The sequence below is a fragment of the Marmota monax genome, unplaced genomic scaffold (genome assembly GCF_021218885.2).
Source record: "Marmota monax isolate L192 unplaced genomic scaffold, Marmota_monax_Labrador192_F-V1.1 WCK01_AAM20220418_F8-fsc00204, whole genome shotgun sequence".
NCBI lineage: Eukaryota > Metazoa > Chordata > Mammalia > Rodentia > Sciuridae > Marmota > Marmota monax.
Window position 1 is genome coordinate 3,050,573 of NW_026695247.1, and position 26,027 is coordinate 3,076,599.

The window sequence follows — 26,027 nt, forward strand, 5'->3', positions numbered from 1 at the left end:
AGAGGCAGAGAGGAAGGAACAAGACACCGAGGGGTTTGTGAGGGCAGATGAAAGGGACAGGGACCTTGGAAGCCAATGCCAGAAGTTGGCATCTGACACAGAGGGCAGGAGACATCAGAAGGCTCTGGACAGTGAATCGTCCAGACCCTAATGGGCTATTAGATCTTTTGGTGGAAGTGGGGAGAACAGACGCATTAGGGCTCTGGTGCCATAGGGACAGGATGGCATGATGTGAGTGCCAGCCACAGGGAACCTGCTGCTCAGCAGATCTCAACACTGGGCCTCGGCACTTTCTATTTTTTCTCCTAGCAGGAAGTTTAGAGCTGTTTCACAGACAAATATAGAAAGCAACAAATAAAAATAACCTATTCAAGGCTCTTGTAGAGTCTTGTTTCCTGATGTGGGAATGGGAATTTCAGTCTCAGAGACCCATGGGTCTTGAGGGCACTTGGGAGAGTACCAGGTGACTCCAGAGAGAGGGGCTGCACTGAGCCCTACACAGGTGTGGTTAGGTACAGGCCACCAAGGGGGCAGTCTGCTGCTCCTGGGTCTCATCTTCTGGCTTTGATGTTAGGACAGTCATCTTCTGCATTAACAAGAAGTGTTCGCTGTGTCCCCAAGGCTACCTATCAAGTAGTCATGTGTAGCCAGAGGCAACATCTGAGCAACATCTGGTGTGCTCCCTCATTGACACCTGTGAGGAGCTACCTGAGACAGTCTGCTTTTGGTAGGGAATTGGCATTTCCCTGCAGCTGGACATAGAGACATTGACCACTTCGCCACAGACTTTGTTTTGGGAGAATCCCTAATCTTGCCAAGGAAAAAAAAAGGGGGGGAAATACTCAGATCACCCATCTGTTGCTTTTGGAGGAAACATAAGTCATCATAAATGTAAATGCAGTTGCTGCAGACAGGGGTGGTAAATTTAGCTATGTGAATTAGGTATCTTTTAAACCAGAATGTGACCTTAAAAAAAGTAAATTTTCTTCCTAAATATGAAGTGCTAAGAAGGAATAACTGACCTTGGGACATGTGTTGCTCACTATGGGACCCTGCCTGTGGCTACACCTGTTGGTGGGGCCCAGGTGTCCTCTGAAGGACATGGGCATCCTGCTTTCAAATATGCTGGGAGACCAAACAGGACCTATTCCGGGGTTCAGGGACTGGAGGGCTTCTGTACTCTGAGGGAACCCAGCCTGGTGGAAGGTAGAGCAGTCAGCCGGCCCTTGCCTGAGGACAAGCTGCTGTGGAGCAAGTGACCCTCAGCCCCCAACTTCAGGCTATTTGGCCCTGGATCTGATTTGAGAAGTTGGAGAGGATTATGTTCAAACTTAAGGCACATATATGTAATACGAAGGGCGGGCAGCCTGAAGAAATGCACTGTGGAATGACACAGGGTGAAGGAGGGACCCAGATCAGTTGAGGTTCAGATCTCGAAGCCAGAAGAGAGAAAATGGAGCTGTAGAAAGAGCCTGAGAAGGGGCCTAGTGAAACCTGAGATCCCTGTCTGACTGTTGGATGAGTGAAAGAACTCGGCCTCACTTTGCACCAGCTGAGGAAGAGAGACATGGGTTACAGCAGAATACCAGCAGTGATTGTGGGAGACCAACTTTACACACGACTGGGTCACACTCCCCGGCTGGGTGCTGAGGCGCTCAGTCACAGAAATGTGGTCTGTGTCTCGTGCCTGGGTGTGTCTTGCTACAGCCCCATGGGTGAAGCTACGCTCACCTGTTCCTTTGTAATATAACCCCTTGCCCTGTTTAGGATAGAATCTTCCATGGAAGTAATTTGTGTGTGTCCCCTTCTCTTACTGTGCCCTTGGGTGTGGCCTACCCAGGTGTCAGTCAACCTGCTGACAGGGGACATCATGAAGATACTCAGCCCCTGAAACCTCAACCCTTGCCTCATTTGAATAGCTTCCCTCAATAAAAGGGGTCAGCAGTGCTCTCGCTCTCTCTTTTTCTGCAGACCCTTAAGGTCAGAGGAGCCATCACAGCGACCCCAAAGAAAAAAGGTATTTGTGTCTCTTGTGTGGTTATTTTGTGCAGCCCAGTTAGCCCAGTTCAACTGGAGTGACCCCTGAGCCTTTTAGTCGTGAGAACAGAAACCCGGCAAGTGATGGCATCTTCGACTCTCAGAGCTTATAAAGTGCTCACACTTGGCACCCCATTTAGTCCTTTAAAAGGAGAATAAGCAGGGATGAATAAGTCTTGAACAGACACCTGCACCTTTTTGAGGCTTTTTTTTTTCTCATCTGCAAAATGTGGATAATGATACCACCTGAATAAAGAGATTTCAGAAGAAGGAAAGTTATCATTGCTAAATCGGGCTACTATATAATAAATGGTCAACCCACCAAAAAGACATGACAATCTTTAATGTGAATGAATGTGAATCGCAACAAAGCTTACAAACATGTAACAAAAACTGATATCATTATAATAGTTGGAATCACCATTTTAGTAGAAATATCACTATTATAGTAAGAATCTACTATAGTAGTTGAAGAATTTAACACCCCTCCACCAGAAATGGAAAGATTCAGCAGCATTAAACCAGTAAAGATATAATAAATCTTGACAGCACCATCAATCTAATGAATCTGATATCTACAGAGTATCCATCAATAGGAAATTACATATTCTTCTCAAGTTCACATGGAGTATTCATCAAAGTAAATAACATTTTATACCATAAAACAAATCTCAACAAATACAAAATAACAAATAGAATGGAAACCACACAAGGTACATAAAGTCTAAATAAAACCCAATAAAATTGATTTTTTTTTGTAGTGCTGAACTCACAGCATCATGCATGGTAGGCAAGTACTCTGCCACTGGGTTACACCCCAAACCCAAGCTGATAAATCTTTAGTCTGTCTAACCAAGAAAAAGAATAAAGACACAAATGACTAATATCATCAATGGAAGTGGAGCCAGACATTTAAGTGAAATCTAAAGGATAGTAATGGAATATTCTGAACAATTTGTTGCTTATAAATTTGATGATCTAGATTAAATGAGTCAATTTTATGAAGGACACAATCTACAAAAAACTCATCCAAGATTAAAGAGAGAACTTGAAAAGGGATATCTCTATTTAAAATGACAAATCACTAATTAGAAACTTTCCAGAAATGAAAGCAGGAAGTACAGATTGTTTCATGGGCAACTTCAACCAATCATTTAAGAAATTCTACCAGTTTTCCACAATGTCTTCCAGAAAATAGAAGCAGAGGAAACACTTCCTAACTTATTTTGGGGGGGGGGCAAAATTACACAAATGCTGAAAATGAACACATTACAAGAAAACCATAGACCAATATGTCTCATGGATATAGATGCAAAGTTCTCCACAAAATATTAGTAACTTGAACCAACAAAGTGAAAATTAAAAAGGTATATATGATGACCAAGTGAGATGTATCCCAGGTATTCAAGTCTAGATCAAAATTTGAAAATCAATTAAGGTAATCCAGCATGTCAATAGACGAAAAAACACATGTTCATCATCAGTAAACATGGAAGTATTTGACAAAATCCAATGCATTTTCATGATAAAAACTAGGAATAGAAGGGAACTTGCTTAACTTGATAAAAAGCATAATATATATCCATATTATACATAATATAACAAAGCATAATATGCTCACACAGACACCCCCCCACACACACACACACACAGACACACACCCCTAGCCGGGCATGGTGGTGCATGCCTGTAATCCCAGCAGCTTGGGAGGCTGAGGCAGGAGGATTGCAAGTTTGAGGCCAACCTCAACAACTTAGTGAGGACCTAAGCCAATTAGTAAGACCCTGCCTCAAAATAAAAAATTAAAAAAAGGGCTCGGGATGTGGCTCAGTGGTTAAGCACCCCTGGATTCAATCCCTGGGGGAAAAAATAAAAGATAAAATATAGGTTATTGATTGAGAAGGAACCAGAACAACAGCAGAAAACACAAATATCTTCATTGAGGACATAATTGTCTTTTTAGAAAATCCCAGAGCATTAAGAAAAGTAATTCTGGAATTGTTAAGTGATTAGAGCTAGAATGTAGGACAGAGGATTAATGTATAAAAGTCAGTTGTTTTCTACATGTCAGTAATGAACAATTGGAATTTGAAATTTAAAATACAATGCAACAAAAGTACTTCTAAATAAATCTAACAAAACATTTACAAAATGTGTATGAGAAAAACTACAAATATTTGAATAGAGATTTTTATATTTATGAATAGGGAGATTTAATATTGTTAATATGTTAGTTCACCCAACTTAATTTATAGATCCAAGATAATACTAATTAAAATCCCAGGAAATTGTTTTGCAGATATTTACAAATTGATTGTTCAGTTTATATAGATACTGGCAAAGACCCAGAATAGCCAACAAGTATTTATTAAAGGCAAAGCCAGAGGACTGATACTATCTGACTTCAAGACTTACTATAAAGGTAATAATTGAATAGTGTGGTATTAGCAAAAGAATAAAGAAATAGGTCACTGAAATCAAATTGAGAATCAGAAATAGATACAAATATAGTCAACTGACATTTGCGAAGGAGCAAAGGCAATTTAACAGAGTAAGAATATTGTTTTAAACAATTGGTACTGGAACAACTGGATATCAACTAAAAAATTTAGACTGAGGTTTTTATACTTTTCTCAAAAATTCACTCAAAATGGATTATATGCCTAACTGTAAAATGCAAAACTATAAAAATCCTGTAAGGTAACAAAAGAAAAATTTGGTAACCTTGAGTTTGGTTTTGAGTATTTAGGTGTTGAAAAACAATATTTATTTATGAAAAACAATATCCATGAAATAAAAATAATATTTGACATCATTAAAATTAATTTTTTATCCATGAGCAAGGTAGATCTTTCCATCTTCTAAGGTCTTCTTTGATTTCTCTCTGTAGGGTTCTGTAGTTTTCATTGAAGATTTGAATTTGGTGAAAACATACCTTATATACAAACAGAGATATGAAAAATTGTGGTGTATATGTGTATTAAGAATTTTAATGCAAAAAAGAGTACATGTATAATGGCATAAATTGGCATGAACATACTTTATATACAGAGATACAAAAAATTGTGCTCTATATGTGTAATAAGGATTGTAATGCATTCCACTGTTGTTGTGTATTTAAAAAATAAATTAAAAAATCAATTTTTTTTGTTTGTGAATAATAGAAAATTAAATTCTAGCTACAGACTAGTAGAAAATATTTGCAACGGCATATCTGATTTAAAAAGACTCTTATCCAATATACACACAGATTTATTTTATTTTTTAAAAATATTTATTTTTAGGTGTAGATGGACACAACACAATGCCTTTATTTTTATGTGGTGCTGAGGATCGAACCCGGTCCCACTTGTGCTAGGCGAGCGTTCTACCGCTGAGCCACAATCCCAGCACACAATGAATTCTTAAAAGTGAATAAGCAACTAAATTAAAAAGTGGACTAAAGATCTGAATAGATGCTTCCCTGAAAAAGATGTATAGATAGCAAATAAACATATGAAAAGATGCTAAATAATTGGTACTGGAACAACTGGATATCAAGTAAAAATCTAGATTGAGATTTTATACTTTTCACAAAAATTCACTCAAAATGGGTTATATCCCTAAATGACATTATGTGTCATCAGAGAATTGCAAATTAAAACACATACATACCACTACATTCCTATCAGAATAGCTAAAATCCAGAACACGGACAACCCCAAATTCTTGTGAGGTTGTGGAGTAATAGGAACTCTCATTCATTTCAAGAGCCACTTTAGAAGACAGTTTGGCAGTTTTTTACAAAACTGAACATATTAATACCGTCTGATTTAGTGATGAGCTCCTTGGTATTTACTTCAAAAGAGTTGAAAAGTTATATTCCTAGAAAAATATGTACATGAATGCTTAGAGCAGTTGTTCATAATTTCTAAAAGCTGGAAACAATCAAGGTATTTTTTAATAGGAGAATGGACAAACTCTAGTATATTCATAGAATAGATTATTACTCAGCAATAAAAACAAATGAGCTATCAAAACATAAAAAGATAGGAAAGAATCTTAAATATATAATGCAAAGTGAAGGAAGACTGTCTGAAAAGGCTACACACTATATGATTCCAACTAGATGACATTCTGGAAAAGAAAATTATAGATACCATAAAATGATTAGTGGTTTCGAGGGATTGGGAGGGAAAGAGGAGCTATTTGGGAGCACAGGATTTGTAGGACAGTAAAATTATTTTGTATGTGTTGTGATGATGATGATGAATATGTGTTATTATGAATTTGTCAAAACCCTAGAACTATAAAACATAGAGAACTCTGATTTATGGACTAGAGTTAATGGATTTAGTTAATATAATGTATCAGTATGTGGCTAATCAACTGCAACAAATGTATCATTACAATGTGTCTTACATTAATGTTAGAAATTAATAAGACAAATTGGAGGGGGAGGTGAGGGGAGAAGAGGAAAAAAATATATGAAAAGTGTATTTTTTGCTTTTTGATCTACAGATTGCTCTGAAAATAAATTCTATTAATTAAAAAAAAAGTAAGGGAATGCCTGAAAATAGGCAGAGTATTGAGAAAAATTCATAGCTTCAATTGGACATAACTTTCCTGTGTTTATATATGAATACACAATCAGTGTAACTCAACATCATGTACCACCACAAGAATGGGAAGTTATACTCCATGTATGTATAATATTCCAAAATACACTCTATTGTCATGTATGTCTAAAAAGAACAAATTTTAAAAAATAGACAAATTGAGAGACTTTTTTTTTCTACAAATAAAACAGGAAAAAAAACGTCATGGCTTTAATAGTTGAGTAATAAGCATATCATATTCTGACGCTTACATTAAACATTATCAACTAAGTATATTCTATTAAATTCAAAATAAATCAATAAAAAGTTTAAACAAATGAAAAATTATTTTCCCCCAAATTTTCAGTTAGACATGCAGAAGAATTTAAGAATATACTAAATCAAATCACTGTTCTAGATGGCTATATTATATTTGGCAAATGTTCAGAAATGTGCCCATCCAAAATTATAAAGAATTATTTCAATTTCTAGACATGACAAAGTACTTATAAAATCTTGGTTATGTTCACCATATTTCTATGAATATTTTCTATACTTATTTTTCTATTGTATAAAACAAAAGATATAAATTCTTAGCAACATAGCATAAATAATTCAGCTATACACATTTTTTAGCCTTATTTTCTTTCAACACAAATATAATATATAAAGTATGATAATCTTCACAATAATATTGCTGGAAATTTATTGAAAAAATAATTGTTAGAAGTTTCAGCAGTTAAGTGGATCTACTAGATATAAAATGAATATTTTATCACATGATTAGTCTAAACTTTAGAAAATAGGCATTTATGATTGTAATATAACTGTATGTAATCTAAATTCACTTTAAGGTATAAAGTTAATTTTCCTTTGAAAATGATTAAAATCAGTGAATCTAAAAAATTCCCTTAAATATTTCTGATACTCAAGCACTATTCCACCTTAAAGGTCATTAATAATCTTTGTACACTAAGGTTTTGGTTTAGTAGTAATCTGAATTTACTACTTAAGGTAAGCTAATTTTTATTTTGGCATTCTTTACCTACTTGTTCAAAATCAAGGTAGAATGCTATGGTTTTGCGTTTCTAGTTAAAGTTCTATCTACAAGTTCTCAAATTCCATTTAAATTTAAGTTGAAAAAGATTGCAAAAAAATTGTGCTAATAGAATTTTAAACTTTTCAACATTTACATTTATTTAAGAGGATTTGTGAGACAAAATAATATTTATGAGCCAAATAAATATGAACCAACAAAATTTCAATAAATTAGTTACATTCTATCATTCCATGGAAAGTAAAATGATATTTTATTTTTGAAATGTAAAAATGATTCAGGATGAATTCTGTTAATGGAGAATTCATGTTAGATTGTGCAGTCAAGTTGCATGTCTTTGCAATTTTCTGTACAACAGACAATGAAACTTGATTTGAATCTTATATTCTCTAATTAAAAGTCCAATTTAAAATTTAATAAAGTATATAATCAAATGGAGAAGAAACCACATGTTGCTTGAAATAGCTTTACAATATTTGGTATTTATGAAATCTTTTAAATTTATTCTTAGGTCTATTAGTTGCATTATGACTTCTATATATGGGAAAACTCGGATGATTTGTTCCAAAAAAATTATTAAAATCCATGGCTGGGGTTGTGGCTCAGTGTTAGAGCGCTCGCCTAGCACATGTGAGGCCCTGGGTTCAATCCTCAGCTCCATATAAAAATAAATAAAATAAAGGTATAAAAAAATTATCAAAATCCAATTTTGGAATTAACACCAAGATGAATTTCTTTCAAGAGTGGAAGCAGAGTGCGTAATGTTTGGAGCAACTGACTAAATCTCTGAGAGAAGCTGACACTCTGCTGGCATATGTAGCATCATCTGGGAATGTGTGTCATTAGCATTAGCTGAAACAAAGAAGGCTGGCATAGAGTTATAAAGTATATGTGAAGAACTTGTTCCAGTGATGGTAAATGACATCTATACTGTCCTGAAAAGTCATTAAAATGTTTTATACAAAAAAATGATAAGTTGAATAATAAGTAGATCATCAAAACCATCTTTTAAGAACAACCCTAATGGGTGCAAGATTAGAAATAATTACAATTATTATTTAGTGTGATCAATCATGTGTAGAACTGTTCCTTCATAACTTATCATTTTTATTTTTTGTTAAGATTGAACAAGCAATTCCATTTTGATTATGACAACTTTTGCATTTTCCCTTTTCAATCAAGATCTTTTTCCTGTAACCCTATTGATAAATCAGCCTGTAGTTAGATTTTGATTATCCCTTGTTGGCAGGATAGACCTGTCCTGGTTGTTGGTATGGTCTCATCTCACATTGGAAGACATGATTAATGACTAGTATTCAGTGGTAAACCCTTTTAGCCACATTTGAGCTACAAGGTGGTTTGGAAGAAGTGGTTCTCAGACTAAGTTTACCTGGAGTCCATTGTTAAGTTCATTTGTATCTGTTCTGTAGATAATGTCTATCATCTTGAAGCACCAGGTACACATTATTTTTTAAGGAATTATATTTCTGCAGAAAAGTGGCAGGAAACAAGTATAAAAATTAAAAAGGAAAATAAAAAGGCAAGCCAACAAGAGCATAACAAATTTCATTTGCATAACAATTTTGAACCAAGAATCTAGTCTCAACGGTAAGCAACTGAATAATCAAATGACCAAATGGAGCTGGGTGAGACATTTTGCAGTAATTGAGCCTGTTCTCTTACTGCAAGCAATTGGGTCCAGTAACCTCAGAAACAGTATTAGCAATAACAGAAATTTTTTCTTATTTAACCAATAAACCATCTAGAGTAATGCTGCAATTTGATATTCCATGATTGCATTATTTAAATAATTTTGCAAAAAAGGGACCATTAGTATAATTTGATCAAATTAGGGATTCTGACAAAGTTACCATGTGTACCAAAAGATTTCTTAGATTAGAATCTGTCAATAGCTAGTCACAATAGATATTAATTGTAAAATCTTAACTACATGATTGTTCTGCCAAGTGAAAGGTAGGCATAAATGAGGGACAATCAATAGGGTAAGAGTCTCATTAGTATATAGAATCTTATTCTGACATTATTTTCTCAGCCTGTGTGTGGTTTGAATATTTCTGGTTATGGCACTGAGAAGTTTGGTGAAATTTCTATGCAGTCCACACATCAGTCATGAGGTTTGTCTCTTGAAATTTATATTCAAATTTCCAGCTTCAGTTTGTAGGGATCTAGAAAAAAGCAATTTCTATTAGTAATTTCATGGGAGAAAATTTGATTGGAGAAAACTAGATGAATTTAGGATCTAGTTCAATCTGTAGGTAGATTTAAAAAAAAAAGAAAATAAAAACCCCAAACCAAAGAGAGCTACAATATAAAACATGTGTGCTATAATTTTTCTGTAGAAACATATTTTTCTTTCTGTAGTCATACCATTTTTCACCAAAGATAATCAAAGAAAAACCAATGTGTTTATTAAACAAATTTAGTTTTATCAGATATGGTTTCAATAATATAAAAACAGCATGAAATTTACCTACTATGTATTAATCTCAGATTTAGAAACCTCTCAAGTCTAGAATCCCAAACCAAGGTTTTAGATTTCACCTGAAGTACCTAACCTCATGAGGTTCCTGAGTCTACTAGAAAGTGACAGTTTTATTCACCCATAGGTTTAGGAACCTCTGAAGTCAGGCATTCTGTGTATAGTTTTGAACATTCCAATGTTTCCATATATATTTTGTTATAAAGAGAACAGATTCTTATTGAACTTATAAAAATTGACTTATTTCTATAAAAAATAAACACAGCTTCTGAATTTGGGAAGAATCAAATAGGGAAGAAAAGAAGTAAATATTTCCACCTTTGTTTAGAAAAATATAACTTAGGGCTGGGGATGTGGCTCAAGCGGTAACCAGCTTGCCTGGCATGCCCAGGGCGCTGGGTTCGATCCTCAGCACCACATAAAATAAAAAAATGAAGATGTTGTGTCCACTGAAAACTGAAAAATAAATATCAAAAAATCTCTCTTTCTCTCTCAAAAAAAAAGAAAAATATAACTTACCAAATTGATGCAAAATATAGATCACGCAAAGAAAAGGTTTTTTTTCCTTAAATCTAGTCAACAAAAATGTTATGTAAAGAATCAACAATGTTTTAAATAAAAGTCACAAAACCCATACATTTTATTAGTTTCTTTGTTCTCATGTAATAAATTCTTGTTCTCTTTGATCTTCCCTAGCAGTTTTTTGAACCTATCAATTTCTTTATTTGAGTTCTGGAAATTTTATTTTAGTTAATTGATCTTAAAGTTACCACATAACTATATTTAGGAGTACTTGTTAGATATTTACAATTTAGCTAGCACTGAATTTCTAAATTTCTAAATTCCAACGATCTTGAATTTAGAAAAACTTTTTTTGTTTGCCAGTCTGGTTTGGTTGATTAATTAATTCACTTGGGAAACATTTTTAGAAATAATTTAAAAAATTATTCGCATTCTTTTTAAATTTTTGATTTCTGTTCCACATGACTGGCATAACAATTTTTATGTGGGACATAGAGATCCTTTGTTTGCTTGTTTGTTGTGTCATGCTAGTTATCAAATCTAGGGCTTCATGCATCCTAGGCAAACACTAACACTGAGATACACCCCCAGTCTAGCTTGTTATTGTTCTGGGATCAAGATGTTGATGAAGGTATAAGGTTAGTTAAAAAAAAAAAAACAGAGCTGTTTTGTCACCCTAATTTTTTGTTGGCCAACAAACAAATTTTCATTGGAAACGGATGATTCTTAGGTGTCTAGTTTACCATAGAGTTGCTCCAAATTGCAAAACCATTAATTTGAAAGTTTTTTTTTCTTTTCTTTATTTTATTTTAGCTTTATTCTTTTTCAAGATTGTTTTGGCTATTCATGGTGTTTTAAGATTCTGTATGAATGTTAGGATTTTCTTTTTGTATATCTAAAAATAATCATTGGGATTTTGAAAGAGATTACATTGAATGTGTAGGTTACTTTGGGCAGTCTTGACATCTTTTTTTAATTTTTGATTTATTATATAGGACAACAGAATGTATTACAATTCATATTACACATATAGGGCACAATTTTTCATATATCTGGTTGTACACAAAGTAGAGTCTTATCCTTCATGTCTTCTTACATGTATAGGGTAATGATGACTATTGCATTCCACTATCTTTCTCCCCCCATGTCTCCTCCCTTTCTCTCTCTCTCCTTTTCCCCTTTGCCCTATCTAGACTTCATTTAATCTCCCCCTCCCCCAGTATATTATGGATCAGAGAAATCATCTGGCATTTGGTTTTTGAGGAATTGGCATTATATTCTCCAGCTTCATCCATTTACCTGAAAATGCCAATCTCTTTTAATGTGGAATAATATTCCATTGTGTATATATATCACACTTTCTTTATCCATTCATCTACTGAAGGGCATCTAGGTTGGTTCCACAGTTTAAGATATTGTGAATTGTGTTGCTATAAACATTGATGTGGCTGGGTCCCTGTAGTATGCCATTTTGAAGTCCTTTGGGTATAGACCGAGGAGAGGGATAGCTGGAACAAATGGTGGTTTCATTCCCAGTTTTCCAAGGAATCTCCATACTGCTTTCCATATTGGCTGCACCAATCTGCATCCTACCAGCAATGTATGAATTTGCCTTTCTCCCCACATCCTTGCCAACACTTATTGTTGTTTGTGTTCTTAATAGCTGCCATTCTGACTGGAGTGAGATGAAATCTTAGAGTAGTTTTTATTTACATTTCTATAATTGCTAGAGATGTTGAATATTTTTTTCATATATTTGTTGATTGATTGTATATCCTCTTCTAAGAAGTGTCTGTTCAGGTCCTTGGCCTATTTATTTATTGGGTTATTTGATTTTTTGGTGTTAAGATTTTTGAGTTCTTTATATATCCTAAAGATTAGTGCTCTATCTGACGTGTGTGTGGTAAGAATTTGTTTCCAATTAGTAGGCTCTCTATTCACCTCACTGATTGTTTCTTTTGCTGACAAGAAGCTTAAGGAAATTTTGCAACAGACACTACAGAAATACAAAAGATAATTAGAAATTATCTTGAAAACTTGTACTCCAATAAAATAGACAATATTGAAGGCATTGGCAAATTTCTAGAGTCATATAATTTGCTCAAATTGAATCAGGATGATATACACAATTTAAACAGATCAATTTCAAGTGAAGAAATAGAAGAGGCCATCAGAAGCCTACCAGCCAAGAAAAGCCCAGGACCAGATGAATACACAGTAGAGTTCTATAAGACCTTAAAGAAGAACTAATACCAATACTCTTCAATTTATTTCAGAAAAGAAAAAGAGGGAGCACCTCCAAACTCATTCTATGAGGCCAATATCACCCTGATTCCAAAACCAGGCAAAGACACATCACAAAAAAAGAAAACTTCAGACAAATATTTCTAATGAACATAGATGCAAAAATTCTCAATAAAGTTCTGGAAAATAGAATACAAAAACATATCCAAAAAATAACACATCATGATCAAGTTGGGTTCTTTCCAGGGATGCAAGGTTGGTTCAACACACAGAAATCAATAAATGTAATTCATCACATCAATAGACTCAAATATGAGAATCATATGATCATCTCAATAGATGTAGAAAAAGCATTTGACAAAATACAGCATCCCTTCATGTTCAAAACACTAGAAAAATTAGGGATAACAGGAACATATCTCAACATTGTAAAAGCTATCTATGCTAAGCCTCAGGCCAACATCATTCTAAATGGAGAAAAATTGAAAGCATTCCCTCTAAAAACTGGAACAAGACAGGGGTTCCCTCTTTCACCACTTCTATTTAACATAGTTCTTGAACACTGGCCAGAGCAATTAGAGAGATGAAAGAAATTAAAGGGATATGCATAGGAAAAGAAAAACTCAAATTAGCACCATTTGCTGACAATATGATTCTATACCTATAAGACCCAAAAAAGCTCCACCAGAACACTTCTGGAACTAGTAAATGAATTCAGCAAAGTAGCAGGATATAAAATCAACATCCACAAATCAAAGGCATTTCTGTATATCAGTGACAAATCCTCTGAAAGGGAAATGGGAAAAACTACCTCATTTACAATAGCCTCAAAAAAAAAATAAAAATAAAATACTTGGGAATCAACTTAATGAAAGAAGTAAAAATAAAATCTATACAATGAAAACTACAGAACACTAAAATAGGAAATTAAAGAAGACCTTAGAAGATGGAAAGATCTACATTGTTCTTGGATAGGCAGAATTAATATTATCAAAATGACCATACTACCTAAAGCACTATATAGATGTAATGCAATTCCAATCAAAATCCCAATGGCATTTCTCATAGAAATAGAAAAAGCAATCATGAAATTCATCTGGAAAAATAAGAGACCCAGAATAGCTAAAGAAACACTTAGCAAGAAGAGTGAAGAAGGTGGGATCACTATACCAGACCTCAAACTATACTACAGACACTAGTAACAAAACAGCATGGTTTGGCAACAAAATAGATGTGTAGACCAATGGTACAGAATAGAGGACACAGAAACTAACCCACATAGTTACAATTATCTTATATTTGTCAAATGCACCAATAACATGCATTCTCCAATGTTGAAGAGCCTCTTCAACAAATTGTGCTGGGCATATTGGAAATCCATATGCAACAAAATGAAATTGAATCCCTGTCTCTCACCATGCACAAAATTCAATTCAAAGTGGATCAAGAACCTAGGACTTAAACCAGAGACACTGTATCTATTAGAAGAAAAAGTAGGCCCAAATCTCCATCATGTGAGATTAAGCCCCATCTTCCTCAATAAGACTTCTATAGCACAAGAATTAATATCAAGAATCAATAAATGGGATGGTTTCAAACTAAAAAGCTTTTTCTCAGCAAAAGGCTTTTTTTTTTTCTTATTTAGAAATTTGGCTCAAATGCCCAAAGAAAAACTTTTAATCAGGCTTTATCTTGTTTTCATTTCAATTTGTCTTTATCTTAATATAAGCAAAAAAGCCAGATTTAAAATAGGGGGAAAAAAGGTACACAGAGAGATTAAAAGAGAAAAAGAAGACAGAGGAAGGAGAGGTAAGAACATGCTTGAGAATGGACTATACTGTAGTCCAGGTTGTAGTATATGAATAAGGACATCTTTTGTTGCACTTTAGAATTTTGGGATACCATTTGTTTCTTATTAATTGCATGAGAGCAAAGAAAATCCAATCAGCCATGTCAGGGAATATTAAGAGTGTGGGTAAAGTATTTTGGTTTGACACGTGTATGTGGCACAGGATTGTTTTTTCTTTTTCTTTTTTTCACTTTGTGAACAGCCTTTATCCTAGTTTGTCTGACCTGTGACCAAGGTTTCCCTAGTCGAACGGATATTGTCATGTGCCTGGTAGTCTCCTTCCTAGTGGTAATCGTTCCTGTCTATGACTAGCCAATCTTCACATGGAGACTATTCTCAGAGATGAAAATCTGTTAGATGGTGGCAGCTAGACTTGCAAATTTTAATTGGTCGTCCCATCTCTACCATTTAGAATGTTTAATTTTGGTCTGAGAAGATTTTTGAAACAAAATGGGGAGAAAAAAGTGTCAAAAATCCATATCATTAAAGATTTATAGCCAAATAAAAATGAAACAAAACAAAATATATTCACAAGAAATTTTAAATTTAGGATGCAGATAAAACAAAATACATAACTATGTGTGCAGAACCAAAGAGAACTCACCAGAAGATGAAATCTTCATAAGCAACTTAAATTCTGTAGAAACCAGAGTACTCAAATCAGAAGGATATTGTTATATAGAAAGGGCTCACTAGAAAAAAAATCATTTTAGTCTTCAAAAGGATGCAACATCCTTTCTTAAGGTGGCCTTATCCAAATCAGATCCCAAATAAAGTCTCTAGGGAATTTCTACTAAAAAAAGATGGACTCGCCAGAGCAGAAAAGGGAACCCATGGAGATGAAGAACACAAAGGGCTCAGTGTCAGAACCATACTCAGTTCTAGGAGGCTACAATTTCCTCTGAAGGTGGTCTTGCTTCAGACAAGACCAGATATGCCAACCTTAATAACAACCAGAGAGAGATTATCCGATGGAAAATGATATTTATTTGAAGAGAATAGCATTGCAATGGGAATGCTATTCATAATTTATCAACATGCTCAAAGAAGTTGAGGCAAGAGGAAGTTTTTAAAGGCAAATTTAGGATGATTACACAAGATATTTTGTAACAATAATCCTTGGATATGAAGATTAATAGCAAGGATCGTGGGAATTTGAGGTTGAACAGAGAGCAGCTGGGTAGATTTCCTTGCAGAAGTAGTTGTTATATAAGTACTTGTTGTGGTGGCCTTTGTGTAAGGTTATGGTCTGACAGTCAAATATGCACAATTACCCTTCCTTCATAAACTCTAAGACTTATTCCTTTTTTGTTAGGGTAGTCTTGAGGGACTCCGTTTTGATTCTGACAACTTTCACACAGTTGACTTGAGTTAGAATCATGAGGAAGTTTCCTCTGCTTTAACCCATATATGAAAGTAACCTGAACTAACCTGATGTTAGCCAACAGTCTATTTATTGTTCTATTTCTTCGTTTCCACCTTACAAAATGCACTCTTCTGCTATTTTCCAGTGGAAGCTCTCACCTTATTTTGTAAAGTGGAGGATTCTCTGATTTATAAATTGTGAATAAAATCCAATTAGATCTACAACTAAGTCTGTTGTAATTTTGGAATTGAGGAGCTTCTTAGGACAACAAACCTATATCTTCGTTGCATTTCTTCCTGGTTTTGGTTGTGATCCTCTGGATACTAAACTTTACAGGCTTAATTAGCCCCATTCAATGCCTTGTCCTCTCATTCCTCTTTCTCTTTCTGCTCCTGTTTTCCTTCTTCCACCTCCATTCCCTCTACCATAATCATCCCTGCCCCAGAACATCTCGGAGACACTCATTCCACATGAGTCATGCTTATGTCTCCCTCTGCCTGCTTCTTACCCCTCCAACTTGGTCCTGGTCTCCTCTGGCATCCTTTCTGTCCCCACTTCTCCTTTTTTATTGCCCAAGGTGAGATAGACTCATGGCAGTATACATGTAAAAATACGGTCAGGTTGGACATTGTAAAAGGGCAATTATATTAACATTCTACTTCTGTCATAAATTCTGTATTACTTGTATTATTTGTCATGTACATATACATGTTAATATTGATGTAATGTTTATGACACAAAAATTTTGTCTTATATTTTTTGACTCATACTCAAAGTAATTTTCTGATGGTCCTAGATTTCTATAATTATATTTAGAACTGCGTAGCAAACTAGAAACTGGCCAAATATTGTATTTAACAATTAACTTTTACTGCATGTGCATTTATAAGTACAGATTGTCCCAACTGGTTTGACTGATGATTTTTCAACATTACTGTACTTTAAATTTTGATCTCTGCCTGGGCTAGTGTTTTGTGATATTATAGTCTCTTATGATACCAAGTAGTGACAGTAATCCCTGAGTCCCAGTTAGCTACACGATATGGTGAGCAGTCAATACTCTATTGCATCAAGCTATGCTATACATTAAATTAGATGTATTGAATGCATCTTAAGCTTATAATTTCAGTTTACAATGTATTTATCAGGATATAATCCAACTGTATGTGAAAGAGAATCTCTACTAATCTATTGAAAGGTATGTAAGGTTAATAAGGGTAATAGATTTACGTATTTATTATAACAAAATCTGCATGTAACATCCCAAATCATATCATTATTCTGTTTTATCCTTCTGAAAAAAATAGTTCAGTTGGAGAAATTCTGAATTTTAGGATGAATTGTGGGTTAAACTGTACTTGATTATGTTTTTTTATGGTTTGGGTTTTTTCCCCCACATTTTAAAATTGGTGCATTATAGTTTTACATAATGATGGGATTTGTTGTTACACATTTGTACATGCACAAAATATAACAATATTATTTGAGTAATATCACTCCCTAGCACTTCCCCCTCCTTTCCCATCATGGTTTGAAGTTGATGATGATAATTTCAGTTGAAGGTTTTTCTACTTTGACCTTAGAATTAGTGTTTCTCAATTATGAGAACTATAACATTGACTAGGGAATGAGTGATTTCTACACATTCTTTCACTTGTTTCAATAAAATTATTTTATATAACATAAATCCTGGTGTGTTCTATGAAATTTCTTTTTTTTTTTTTGCGTAAGAGGCTTTTTTCATGTTCATTTTATTGAATCTCTCCTCCAGTATGAATTATGTTATTTCCCTATTTCATTTCAACTACACCAAAGGTGTGCTGCAATCCAATTCTGACACCATCTACTCAGAGTTAGCACCAGAATTCCACATTTTTAAAGGCTCAGTCTCCAAGATTACCTTTACTTCATATGCCAGGCACATTTTGGGGGACCCCAAACCACTTGTACTTTGATAAACTGGCTGTAAATTTTGAAGTTTCCATGATTTTATCAGATTCAATAATTCACCAAAAAGACTCATACAGCTTAAGTATGAGCCATACTATGATTAGAGTTTTATTATAAAATATACAACTTTATAACAGCTAAGTGAAGAAATACATAAGGAGAGGTAAGTAGGGATCCACAGCCCTCTCCCTGTGGAGTCCTGGATTGTTACCCTCCTGAACATGAAATTATTTAGCAATCATGAAGGACCCTTGAGCCCCACTGTTTAGAGGTTTTATTATATAGGTATATAATGCTTGATCAAATCATTAGCCACATAATTTAACTCAATCTTCTGCTTCCCATTTCCTTCCCAGGTTGGGCTGGCTCAAAATATTAACACTGTAATCACATGGTTGATCTTTTTGGTAAGCAGCTCCCTTCCTGGGGCTGCGTAAGGGCCATGACACTCACCTCATTAGTACAATAAATATACTCCTGTCACTCAGGAAATTCCAAAAGATTTGAAACTCTGCAGGAACCAGAAACAAATACCAGATATATTCTTTAAAAATATTAGCACATACTAATAGAAAGTAATTATTTTTATTAGATTTTCATCTATACATATGCTTTGATTGCAGATAATTACAACACATTTCCCATTATTTCCACATAACATTCAGGAAGCTCTCTTTTCATGATTCAGAGTTTCCTCTTTCAGGGCTGCCCCTCCTCTGAGTTTATTTGTGGATGTCAAGGCTGGATTTTTACACAATACTTGCCCATGGTGACCATAGATCCACGGTTTCTCCCTAGTTTAGTTGACTTCTGTTGTTGAAAGGATACATTAGGAATGAAGGCATCTCCACACTCATATAATATATAGAATTTCTCCTCCATGTGAGTTCTCTAGTGTTCATGAAGTTTAAAACTATGACTGAAGGCTTTTTACATATTTATTACATTTATAATGGTGAGTTCTTCCATGTTCTTTAATTTTAAAAAAATGACTGTGATTTTAGTATGCCATTCGTGTAATTTTTTTCCTATTATTTCTTTTGTGAAAATAAATGTGAGTGCTCAGTGAAATACGAAATGTTTCCACAGTATCTTGTACTTTATTCTCATAATTAATCTAATAAACATAAGCTTAATCAGAACAAACAAGCTTTTATTCTGGGAAAAACAAAAAGCAAACAAATGAAAAACAAAATGCCTGTTTTTACTACTCAAACCCTAGCCTAGTGCTTAGAACAGAATTGCCAGTTAGTAAAAATTTAATCCACAAATGTATTCATTCAAAAAATAGTCACCAAGTCTCCAGCACTCAGTGTTCTCCCTGTTGAAGCTCAAGTAGTAAGGAAGACATGAAATTGTGGTCAGGAACACTGTATTCTAGTGAGTGACACACTAGATATAAGTAAACAAGGAAAAAAATCTTTAAGTAGCTGTAAGTGCTCTGAAGGATCATGGATGAGGGTGGAGAGTGGAGTGTTGTGTGGTGCTGTTCTGGACATTTGGATAAGTACATCAGTGTTGAGACTTACCCACTGGGCCCATGTGACATTTACTGTCATCTCCTAACCTTCTTGAGCAGGAACATATCAACATGATAATTTATGCATGAAAGCATTTTCCAACAGTAAAATACTTTATAAGATGATGCTAATAATTAGAGGTAGTGCCTGGAAAAATAATGAAAATGAGTCATGAATAGGGATTAGATTACAACCCTTTGATGGAGGTCCTAGAAAGACTGAATGGGGAAAATGGGGGGATATTGGCCATAAGGAGATAAATTTCCAGTTATAAGACAAGTTCTGGGTATTTAATATATAGCATAGTGACTGTAGTTAACACCATACTGTATACTCAAATTTACTAAGAGAATATATATTAAGTGTTCTTACCTCATCCTTACACAAAGGTAATAGATGTACTAACTAGCTTGATTACAGTGATCATTTCACAAAGTCTATGTATATCAAATCATCACATAGTACACTTTATGTACACAATTTTCATTTGTCAATTACATCTCAATAAAGATGGTAAAAAGTTTTTTTTGAGGACAAATCTTGTTAAGAGTAGAACAGTCTGGCATATTTTAAAATGGTCCTTTTCTTTTGTGGGAAGCACAAGGGTATTTTTCACTAATATTCATTTATAAGAACCTGGTAGAGCTTTGGGAGGTAAACTCATTGAAAGTGAAGCTCCCTCCTGGAGACTTTATCTCTCATACTTGTCCAAACTAAGCCTCTAGCAATTCATCAATTACTGCTTGGGTTTCTTAGCACTGATTACCATGGAGGTTCTGTTGGTGGATTTCTGCTTAGTAAGTTGTGTTTTTCTCTATTTAACTGTGGATGTCTTCAACTTTAGGGGCTGAGGTTTGTCCTTATAACCTTACTTCTCTATGGATCTAAGAGGAGTTTCAAATTTAGGTTTTTAATACCATTTTCCAATAAAAGAAGGCAGAGGTCCTCAGAGAAATGGATGACACTAGAACTGGGGCATCAAAATACAAAACTAGATAAAATTAAAGTGCCAGAAAGAAAGAAAGTGTCCAACAAAATAAAACCCACCAAGATGGGATTTTGTCAAAGAAAAGAAAGCTACTGGCAAGATTCCCCAATGGCTAAAGCAGGAACAATAGAAATAAATAACATAGTACTGAATTATAACCAAAAGCTTAAGATAACTATCCAGGTGTCCATACTGGATGAACGAGTTGGAGTAAATAGAAAGCTCCTATTTAGAGGAATTCTCCCCAAATAATGCAGATAGTCATCGAGATGAAGCTAACTGCCAACTTCTTAGATGTGGGGTGTGCATAAGGATTTCTTCCTAAAGACTACATCAAGCATAGATGGGGCAAAATGCAAATTCCTGGAGGAGAAACCTGACAAACAACCTTATCCAAGTGGTCATAGTTAACATTAACAGGGAAAAACCATCTATAGAGCACATATGTATGATATCAAGTGTGAGAACAGCACCCTACCTCTAATCTTTTCCAGAACCAATAAGCCCAACTAAATTATGAGGAAAACATCAAGGAAATCTCAAATGGGGAACTTTATCCAACTTGACCAGTATAAACATTATTAAGATCATCAAAAATATGAAAGCCTAAAAATCTGTGATAGCCAGAAGAGCTGAAACATATCACTAGTAAATGTAAGCTGGTGTCCTGGTTGGGAATCTGGAACAGGGAAATTGGCAAATCTAAATAAAATATGAACTTCAGGTGGTGATAATTAGTATTTGTTCACTAATTGTGACAAATGTACCACACTGATTTACGATGTTAATAAGAGGGGGCTCTGGGAAGTCTCTATACTATTCTCTTCAAATTTTGTGTAAATCTTACATTGTTCTGAAATAAAAATTTATTAAAACATTTTGTTTTCAAATGTGTGTACGTTTAGTGTTAGTCATTAATAACTGACAATGATAACTGGCTGTACTTTTTTTTAAAAGAGCACACTGAAAAATAAAGAATATAGCCCATCTTTGTAGAATTTCAGGTATCACTTATTTTATGGCTTAGGTGTATAATTATTCATTATATTATTGTTACTTTTTATTGATGTGTTGCTGTGTCCTGGGCTCATATTCTAAAAAGTAAGTGACATTTCACCAGGAAAAGGTGTAGCCTTTAGATACTCTACATTACTTCATGGCTGAACATTTTCAAAATACTGGCTTTATTAAAAAAAGCTCCAATGGTGAATTGCTTCATTGTGACTGGGTCACTTATTCCAAAACATTCTTTATTGTGTTTCCATGTATATATTTTAGTTGTAGTAATGCAAATATTTGCCACTGGAAAAAACATTCAAAGATTAGGAGAATATGAACAGAATTCATGACATGATGATATGATGTTTCACTGAAATGTTTGCTAAAACAGAAGCATTCCAAAGGCACTCAGATTGATAATTTACTTGATGACGCTCTACAGAAAGTAATCAGAGAAAAAAATGGAAGGATATTTTGAATGGTTTTAGACGTTTTATTCTGTGGGGAAAATATTACCTCTTTGAGTTATTATTTTGGAGGCACAAACAATAGAATGCTTCTAATTTTAATTGAATGAATAATATTGATTTAGCTAGTCATATAGCTAATGATAAAAAAGGGATATGTGACTTATTTGTATAATAAAATCCAAAAGAAATTTATAATGCTCCTAGGAAATCATGTTAAACCTGAAATACAATTATCAAAACCAGAAATAACACAGTTTTCTTTACCTTTAAATTTCTACAACAGCCATTGCCCATTGTTGGCAAATGTATAATATCACAAAGTATGTTCACATTAACTACACTGTCATAAAATAGAAGAAGCTTTATTGACTTTATTCAAATTAAAGAAGAAATGGACATGGTCTAGCTCGGGATATTATCAACAAGTTAGAAACATAATGACCTAATAATGCTTCTCACTATCGATATGACAATGCACAAATATGGCAGGTATAGAAAGCCTTTAGATTCCCTTCCTCAAAATGATGACTTCTTGCTTATAATAGTTAATGGTTACAATACCTGTAAATGATATAGCTAGCTACCAATATTGTATATGTATGTGTGTATACTATATATACATAATATATATGTATATGTACACATTGTAATACACACACGTGTGTGTAGTAGTTTGTATATTTACATATAAATACACGAGCTTATTTATTGATAATAGAAATTCCATTATATATAAATAAAAATAAAATCAGTTATTGGTACTGATTGTACTAGTATGATAACTGATAAAAATACTGTTATTGTGTTAGTAATCACACACACACACACACACACACACAAACACATCAGTAACTGATAAGAAACAATAACAATGAGTGGATCATAAGAATTGCCAAATAGCAATTATGTCATTTGAAACAGTGTAATATGCATATTTTAACACTACAGTTGACTAAAAATAGAAAAGAGAGAAAAGAAAAACATAGATAAGATTAAGAATACTGTATAAAAGCCAGGTTTGCTGGCACACATCTGTAATCCCAGCAACTCTGGAGGCTGAGGCAAGTTCAAAGCCAGCCTCATCAATTTAGCTAGACCCATTCTCAAAATAAAACATAAAAAGGCTGGGGATGTGGCTCAGGGATAAAGCACCAGTGAGTTCAATCCCAGTAGGAAAAAGAAAATTATTTTTGTATAAAAGTACAAATATAGGAGAGACGAACATTTCCAATAAACGTACAATAAAACTGTAAACCTACAGAAATTATGTAATTTCCTAGAAAATGTAAACCAGCAAAATGGACCCTGAAGTAAGGAAAACATAAATAATGCAAACAAAAAGTAGCATTAAGAACTCAGGGTTAGGGAGGAAGAGCATGAGAAGCTGATTACCTCTAGATAAGGAAGAGAGGTGGGAGAGAAAGGGAGGGAGAAGGGGAATTGCATGGAAGATGGAAGGAGACTCTCATGGTTATACAGAATACATGTATGACGATGTGAGGGGAAAAAAAGAAGTGTGTCACATTAGATTGTGTAGAGAGAAGTGATGGGAGGGGAGGGAAACAGGGGAATGGAAGGACAGCAGAATAAAATAGACATTATTATCGCTGTGGGTATATTCGTGATTGCATGACCAATGTGATTCTGCAACCTGTACACTCAGAAAAATGAGAAATTAGACCCCATCTGATTCAAACATATGATATGTGGGCTGGGGATGTGGCTCAAGCGGTAGCGCGCTCGCCTGCCATGCGTGCGGCCCGGGTTCGATCCTCAGCACCACGTACAAACAAAGATGTTGTGTCCGCCAATAACTAAAAAATAAATATTAAAATTAAAAAAAAAAAAAAAAACATATGATATGTCAAGATCATTGTACTGTCATGTGTAACTAATTAAAACAAATAAAAAAAATAAAGATGGGAAATACTTAAAAAAAAAAAGAAGAAGAAGAAGAAGAACTCAGGGTTAATTGACCTTTAGTTAATTCTGAATTTATTATAAATGACCAAAGTCTAGGAACAAAACCAAAACCAAACAACCAAACCTCTCTTCATTTTGTGGTTTAATATGAAAAGTTAATATGGTTAACCTATTTCACCTAAGATGCTAATCCTTGTAAAAAAATACCTGTTACTTCATTGTTATACGTCAAACTGGGACTTTCTTCAACGGAAATAAATATTCTTGATGTATTCGCTTCCATTAAGCCAGGAAAGTGAAATGTTAAGTTTCGGTTTCGTAGTAACAGTTGAAGGAGTGTCTCACATTTCGTAGTAACGGTTGAAGGAGTGTCGCACATTTCGTAGTAACGGTTGAAGGAGTGTCGCACATTCCGTAGTAACGGTTGAAGGAGTGTCGCACATTTCGTAGTAACGGTTGAAGGAGTGTCGCACATTTCGTAGTAACAGTTGAAGGAGTGTCGCTCTTTTCTAAGTCTTGCGCTTGGGACCACCCCGGGAAGCCGGGCCGCCACCCGCCACCCGCCACCCAGGAGGGCAGAGGGCGCCGTCCCCGCCGCCGCTCCCTCGTCGCCCCGTCGCCCCCGCCTGGGGAACTCTCCGAAATAACGAACCCAAACTTGTAAACCCACAGGCAAAGCCTCAACGAGAGGACGCTTTTAATAACATGTTTAAAAAGTGTCTTCTTAACAGTGAAGAACAAACTTCACGAGAACACGCCAGCAAACGAGAACTTCCCTACTTCCTATTTCAGAAAAACTTCCGGGAGAAGTGCGGCAAAGAACCCCGCTTCAGCCATCTGCAAAGGACACGAGGGAAGCGAGCCTCTCCTTCGCGGCGGACGCGGCCCAAGTGAGGCGAGGACTGAGTCTGACCAAGAGGACTTCCGTAAGCGAAATACGCACGCGCAATACACAGGTCAGAAAAGCGGGTTCTGGCTCCCCCTGCCGGTCCCAGGGCGCAGTGCCTCACGCACTGAGTTCACGGCTTCACAAGAGTCCCACCGCATCACTGAAATGTTGGGTAAGAATTATACAATGCCACGATTTCTGAAATTCAAATTGAAATGGACCTATCTCTTACCTTGATCTGAAATGAACGGAGATAACCAGAAGCAAAGTAAAAGACCAATAATACAAGTCAATTGATTTCCTAATTTTACAATTGGAATTTGAAATAAAAAAAAAATTATGACGAAATATCCCAACTTCAAGTCTTTAGGTATAAACCTAAGAAAAGATGTATAAATATGCATCCAGAAAACCTTGAAACACAGAATAAAATAGACATCATTATTGCTGAAACCTTGAAACATAGTTAAATGAAATAAAGAAAAACTAGAATAATTGGAGAGATACTGGTTTTCAGGATTGGTTGACTCAATATTAAGATGGTAGTTCCACCAGAATGAATCTACAGATTCAGCACAATCTTAAAAAAAAATTCCGGGAAAGGAGATCAACAAAGTGTTTTAGAACCTAGAGTAGATGACAGAAGACTGAAGAGAAACAAAGTTGAAGAACTTCCACACCTAGATTCCAAGATTTATAAATCTACAACAATGGAGAGTGTAATATTAGTGAAGAAATGGGCACATTGATAAACTCCACAGAACAGAGAGCCCCTGAATACATCAACGTAGATATACTCAACTGGCTTTGTCCAAGGAGTAAGAGCTGTTTAAAGATTCCACAAATAGTGATGAAATCACTAGATGACTATGTAGAATAAAATGAATGGAGAAATGAGCTTCACAATTTACACAAAAATAAGTTCAAACTTGTGCATCACCTCAAATTTAACATAAAAAACTGTAAAAATCCTAAATGAAAACACAGACAAAAATTTTCCCCGATATTATGAAGGGTGATGATGTTTTGAATTCAACACCAAGAGGCAGTTAATGAAAGAAAAATAATTCAATTTGTAGATTTTATTAAAATTGAAAATGTTTACACTGTAAAAGATCCTGTTAACAGAATGAAAA

At 34.7% G+C, this 26,027-nt stretch overlaps 1 long non-coding RNA gene across 1 annotated transcript; it reads right to left on the reverse strand.

The window, feature by feature from the left end:
* Positions 1 to 2,359: 2,359 nt before the first annotated feature.
* LOC124076387 (uncharacterized) lies at positions 2,360 to 25,849 on the reverse strand. The gene is made up of 3 exons (XR_009226490.1): positions 18,556 to 25,849; positions 9,062 to 9,158; positions 2,360 to 4,972 (listed from the first exon to the last, which is right to left on the reverse strand). It is a non-coding gene; the product is annotated as an uncharacterized LOC124076387 (long non-coding RNA).
* Between the last annotated feature and the right edge of the window lie 178 nt (positions 25,850 to 26,027).